We start from the raw sequence: 7,179 nt of genomic DNA on the forward strand, positions 1-7,179 counted from the left end.
TCTAGCTGGGGGTGTTGATAGTGGGGGAGGCTGTGCATATGTGGGGGGAGGGGCATACGGGAACTCTGTATTTTCCACTGTGTTTTGCTGTGAATCTAAAACTGCTCTAAAAATATAAAGTCTAGGCCAGGCATGGTGGTTCACGCCTGTAATACCAGCACTTTGGGAGGCTGAGGCGGGTGGATCACAAGGTCAGCAGATCGAGACCATCCTGGCCAACATGGTGAAATCCCGTATCTACTAAAAACACAAAAACATTAGCCAGGTGTGGTGGCAGGTGCCTGTAGTCCCAGCTACTCAGGAGGCTGAGGAAGAATGGTGTGATCCCAGGAGGCTGAGCTTGCAGTGAGCCAAGATCGCGCCACTGCACTCCAGCCTGGGCAACACCACAACACAGCGAGACTCCGTCTCAAAATAAATAAATAAATAAAATAAAATAAAGTCTATTTTGAAAGTTTTCTTAAAAGCCCTTCAAGACACGAAGGAGGTGTTCACTCAGAGGCTGGGAAACCCACATCCCAGCTTCTGAGTATCTCACATTTGCAGGCTTGATTTTATACAAAACTATAAGGCCTTTTCTGAGAATCGCTGTGTGAGAGGATCCTCATGATACTCAGGAAGCGGAGGGGAGACCTCTGGAAGCTCAGGAGTCGAGGAAAGTGAACCTTGCAATCATGAGTTAGTAACTTCAAAAAGGCTGTTTAAAAACATGCTCATAACATGCTTTTGAAAGGGTTGCGGTGTGCAGTAAAACATCAGGACTCCTTCATTTTGTTAAGGCTTTTGCTTTCTTTCCTTTGTTATTCAATGCTCTTTTGCATGCAACTGCAGATTTTCATCCTGTATCACAGACACAGGGCTTTTATCCATACCATCCCTCCCCAGCCTTCTCATAAACACAGCACACAGCTTGATAGATGCTCTCTAGGGTGACCAAGGGTACTTTCCCATCCCATCAATATCTGTGTTAAGACTTCTTTTTCTTTTCTTTCTTTCTTTCTTTATTTTTTTGTTTGTTTGTTTGTGATGGAGTCTTGCTGTGTCACCCAGGCTGGAGTGCAGTGCTGTGATCTCAGTTCACTGCAACCTCTGCCTCTTGGGTTCAAGCGATTCTCCTGCCTCAGCCCCCCAAGTAGCTGGGACTACAGGTGCATGCCACCACACTCCGCTAATTTTTGTACTGTTAGTAGAGATGGAGTTTTGCCATGTTGGCCAGGCTGGTCTAGAGCCCCTGGCCTCAAGCAATCCACCTGCCTCGGCCTCCAAACATGCTGGCATTACAGGCATGAGCTACCACGCCTGGCCAAGACTTCTTTTATTGTAGCCATCTTGGAACTGCAATGACTAAGAAGGAAATATGGTTGGGAGTTGCTTACAGACAGTAAGCAAGCAATAGGAAAACCAAACCAAACCACAAAAACATAGGTAAAAGTTCTAAACAGATACTTCATCAAAAAAGATATATAGATAATGTATTAATTTGCTAAGACTACTATGAAAAGTACACAAACAGAATGGCTTAAACAATAGAAATGTATTATCTCTCAGTTCCAGAGACCACAGGTCCCAAGATCAAGGTGGTGGCAGGGGTGGTTGTGGGGCTCTGCCTTTATCTTCACACAGCATCCTCCCTGTGTGCATGCATCTGTTTTCAAATTTCCCCTTTTTATAACAACATCAGTCACATTGTATTAAGGACCATCCAGATAACCTCAACTTAACTTGATCTTTTGCAACGACTCCATTTTCCAATAAGATTCTATTCATAGACACAATTCAACCCAAAAAAGACGGCAAAGAAGCACATGAAAAGATGCTTAACGTCAATAGTTATTATGGAGGATCAAATTAAAAGCTGAACTAAGATACCACTTCATACCTACTAAAAAGGCTTTAAAAAAATCACCACCACACACACAAACCTGATAATACCACCTACTAGCAAGGGTCTGGGACAACTGGACCACTCACACATTGTTCATTAGAATGCAAAATGGTACAGCTACTTTGGAAATCAGTTTGAAAGTTTCTTATAAACACGTATGTATCATATGACCCAGCAAACTCACCTCTAGGTGTTCATCAAAGAGAAGCGAAAATGTAGGTTTATGCAAAAATGTGTATATGAATGTTTATAGAACTTTATCTATAATCACCCCAAACTGGAAACAACCCAGATGTCTTTCAACTAGTAAATGAGTGAACATCTACCCATATATAAAGCCAGTTCAAGGAACAAACATTTTATTGTTTCAACATTTGTTGATTCACCCAACAACATGCATAAAACTTAAATGTATTTTGGTAAGTGAAAAAAGCCAGACCCAAAAGACTACATGTTATATGATTCCATTTATATAAATTTCTGGAAAAGGCACAACTATAAGGACAGAAAATAGTAAATGATTGCTGGGGGTGGGGGTGGGAGTAATTGACTACAAAGAAGCAGGACAAAAGAATTTGGGGTGGAGAGGAACTAAGAAATTGGTGGTTGATACACAACTCTGCATTTGTCAAAACCATTAGAATCCACCGAGTTGATTTCACAGTATGTAAATTATAAAAACTGTCACCCAGGATGTGGGATTATGAAGAAAGGAGATTACCTAAGTAACTTTGGACAACCGTTCAGATTGGCTACTATAAAGCTAAAGACAAAAATGATTGTATGTAAACACTGTACTCTAGCTTTGTAAATTTTTCTCTGACAGAGTTATGTGTTACCAATTCTAAACTATGGGTATAATAAGGTTGAACTGTGAAAATATGGTGTAAATAATGAGAGCCAGGCTTCTGTCAGAGAAATAAGTTACAAATAAAAAAAAGATGCAGATAGCACTATTCACAATAGCAAAGATATGGAATCAACCCAAATACCCATCAATGATAGACTGGATAAAGAAAATGTCATACACATACACCACGGAATACTACACAGCCATAAAAAGGAATGAGATCATGTTCTTTGCAGTCACATGGATGGAGCTGGGAGCCATTATCCTCACAAACTAATGCAGGAACATAAAACCAAATACTACATGTTCTCATTCATAAGTGGGAGCTGAAAGATGAAAACACATGGACACAGGGAGGGGAACAACACTTACTGGGGCCTGTCAGGGGAGGGTGGTGGGGGAGAGCATCAGGGAAAACAGCTAATGCATGCTGGGCTTAGTAATTAGGTGATGAGTCGATAGGTGCAGCAAACCACGATGGCACACGTTTACCTATGTAACAAACCTGCACATTCTGCACATGTACGCCAGAACTTAAAATAATAAAAATATAAAAAATAAAAATAATTTTAAAAAAGATGTGGATTATAATGAATCCTATGGTGCTGAAATAGTGTCCAGGGTTTCAGTATGAATTCATAGATACACAAAAAAATAGTTGTGTGTGTCAGCATTCACAGGTTAGTATATATGCTCTCTATATATGGGCAGTTTAATCAGAGAAATGGTAAGAAAGAACCAAAAAGAAATGCTATAGATTAAAAACACTGTAACAAAAATGAAGAATGCCTTTGACAGGCTTATTAGTAAACTGCATTTTGCTGAGGAAAGAAATCTCTGAGCCTGAGAATATCTCATGGAAATCACCAAAACTGAAAAGGGGAAAAAGACTGAAAAAAAAATACAGAATATGCAAGAACTGTGAGACAACTGCAAATGATGTAACATATATGTGATGGGAATTCCAGAAGCAGAAGAGAAAGAAACAGGAGAAATATTTAAAATGATAATGGCTGAGAATTTCTCTCAATGTGAGACACCAAATCACAGATCCACGAAGCTCAGAAAACATCAAGCAGGATAAATATCCACAGAAAAAGTGCATCTAGCCACCTAAGTGACAAACTATAGAAAAAAAAAATCAAAAGATGAAGAGAAAATTCTGAAGGAACCCAGAGGGGAAAAAAAACCACCTTACCTATGGAGAAGTCAAGATAATAATTATATCCAACTTCTCCTCAGAAATCGTGTAAGCAAGAGGAGAATGGAGTGAAATATTTAAAGTGTTGAGAGAGGGGCAGAAAAAACACCACCAACCTAGAATTCTATATTCTGTGAAATTACTCTTCATAAGTGAAGGAGAAATAAAAACTTTCTCAAGCAAAAATTGAGGGAATTAGTTGCCAGTAAACTTGCCTTGAAAGAAATGTTAAAGAAAAGTTCCTTGGGAAGAAGGAAAATGATACAAGTCAGTAACTTGGATGTATATCAAGAAAGGAAGAGCACTGGAATAAGAATAAGTTAAGATAAAATGAAAACTTTTATTTTTCTTATTCTTAATTTATCTAATAGATCAATTCAGATCAAACTGATCAATAGATCAAACAGATCATTTGTTCAATATAACAATTTGTAATAATATATTTGATTATGTATATATATTTTGTATATAAATTATTGTGTATGTTTGTATGCAAGTGAAATGAATGATAATAATGATACAAGGGACAGGAGGGAGGAATTAGGACAATTTTGTTATTATAAGGTACTCACTCTACCTGTGAAGCAGTACAGTGTTACTTAAAAGTGAACTTAAACTAGTTGTAAATGTATATTGCAAATCCTAAGGAAAACAATACAAAAAGAAATATAACTGACTGATATGCTAAGAAGGGAAAGAAAATGGAATCATGAAATGCTCAATTAAAGCCACAAAAGATGGAAACAGAGTGGAAGTCAAAAATGGAAACAAAAGCAAGAACAACAAATAGAACACAGTAACAAATATGGTAGATATTAATCTTACTATGTTGATATAATAATCATTTTGAATGTCAATGGTCAATCACCAGTTAAAAGACAGAAATTGTCAGAGTCGATCAAAAACAATACCTAACTGTACACTATATGATGCCTGCAAGAAACTCACTTTAAAGAAACATATAGATTAAACGTAAATAAATAGAAGAAAAATATACCATGCTAACACTAATCAAAAGAAAGCAGGAATAGCTATATGATTTTCAGACAGAGCAGCTTCAAAGCAAGGAAATTTAGCAAGGATAAAGATTCTGTCAAAGCATTACAGGGGGGATCCAATCTCAAAGAAGACAAAACAATCATTAACGTGTATGTGCTAACAACAGAGAATCAAACACCCTGAGGTAAAAACTGATAGAAGTGTAGGAAACATAGATGAATCCACTGTCATAGCAGGAAACTTCAACACGTCTCTATCAGAAATGGACAGATTCAGCAGGCAGAACATCAGCAAGGACTTAACTCAACAACGCCATTAATAAACTGGATATAACTGACATCTATAAACAACTTCATCCCACCGTAGTGAAATCCTGTGTCCACTAAAGATACAAAAATTAGCTGGGTGTGGCTGAGGCAGGAGAATCGCTCGAACCCAGGAGGTGGAGGTTGCAGTGAGCCGAGATCATGCCAGGCACTCTAGCCTGGGCGACAGAGCGAGACTGTCTCAAAACAAGCAAACAAAAATCCCAAAACACAAACAACAACAAAAGAAGTTACTGCAACGATCCAGATGGAGAAACTGAGGCACGGAAAGATGAAAAGCAGAGTTAGTAGACAGCACAGCGAGGATTTGAATCCAGATACTCTGACTCCAGCAGCGCCCTCTTGGCCGCTCCACTCTGGTCCCCCACCACCAGCAAGGACCTGGGTCTGCCCTGGGCCGAGGCGTTTGTGGTTCTCTCCCTGCAGGACGTGCAACCAAGGCCAGGGCGACACTGGACATCATGCACCAGGTTCGCGTGGACCCTGGGGGGTCCTTCCTGTCCTGTGAGCTGTGGCCCCACGCGCTGCACAAGCGGGATGTGTCTGTGTGCCCAGACGCACCCTCCTTCTACCAGCTGCAATACTGCGGGTGCAAGCTGCGCTTCAACGTGACCTCCAGTCAACACCTGCTGGCACCCGTCTTTGTGAGCAAGACACTGAGGCTTGGCGGCCTGGGTCGCAGGCACATCTGGGCCCACACCCCCGCCTGCCATCTGCTTGGGGAGGCTCAGGACCCCGAGCTCGAGGGTGGCCTAGCAGCCACCAGCGCCTGTGACGGCCTATTGAGTGCACTGTGACATGTATACTTGGGGCAGTCTCGGGTGGTGGGATGTGGAGATTTGCTCCAGCCTGGGCACGCACTTGTCTGGTGGCTTTGCCCAGTGCACTTTTCCTCTGCCAGCCTCGGTATTCATGCCTGTAAAATGGGAGCGACAATGCAGGCCTCGTTGATCTCCAGGACAGCAGTTCTCAAAGTTTAATGTGAAAGCCGGGTGGTGGTGCACCCGTAGTCCCAGTTATTTGGAAGGCTGAGGCGAAAGGATCACTTGAGCCCAGGAGTTCAAGGAAGAAAGAAAGAGAAAAGAAAAGAAAAGTTTACTATGAGCTCAAATCACCTGCAGGCCCTGTTTAAACAGAATGTTTGCAGGGTAGGTCTGGGGTGGCGCCAAACACTTGGGTTTCTGAAACCGTCTCAGGTAATATTGAAGATGCAGGTCCGGAGATCCCACTTTGAAAACCTCTGTTTGACTGGACTAAGTAACTGAAAAAGCAGTTGGCTTCTCTTCCCTGCGGCATCAGTTATGATTGTCCTTTACAGGTCCCTTTAGGCTGCTCTTCTCCAGGAAAGCCACCCCTCACCCTGTAGCCATTCTGCAGGGTGTGGTGAGGAACCCCTTTCAGCCCCTCTGCCCGGATCAGCGTTCCGGGCAAAGCAGGCCTCAGCTTCCTGGCTTCGTCTGGCTGAAGGGTGGTGCTGGCTACTGCCTGCAGCCCTAATGGCTCCCTGACTGGGGCTGATTAGAGCAGCTTCCACTCCAGGCGGAGCAGGGCCCCTTTCTGTTCATGTTCAGGTGACCAGCCCCACTCTCCCAGCTCTGGAGGTTGGGGGTTTGGGAGGAGTAGGGGATATGTGCACACTCTCAGTGTCCACTGTTCCCAGGAGGCCCTCAGCTTAGATTGCTCAGGCAAAAACCATGGGCTGTGGCTGCACAGGGCCTAATGACAGGGAGCCCACAACACAAGCTGCACAACGTCTGGACCTTTGAAGGCCCATCTGCCCTGCACAGTATTCTCATTTATGGAGCCTGTGCTTGTCCCTTAATGTACAGTTGATGTTGTTAAGCCTGAGCAGCAGCTGTGCACACAGGGCGTCATTCCCATTTCACAGATGAGGAAACAGGCTCTGAGGGGAACTTGC

Source organism: Piliocolobus tephrosceles, chromosome 6, assembly GCF_002776525.5.
Source record: "Piliocolobus tephrosceles isolate RC106 chromosome 6, ASM277652v3, whole genome shotgun sequence".
Taxonomy (NCBI): domain Eukaryota; kingdom Metazoa; phylum Chordata; class Mammalia; order Primates; family Cercopithecidae; genus Piliocolobus; species Piliocolobus tephrosceles.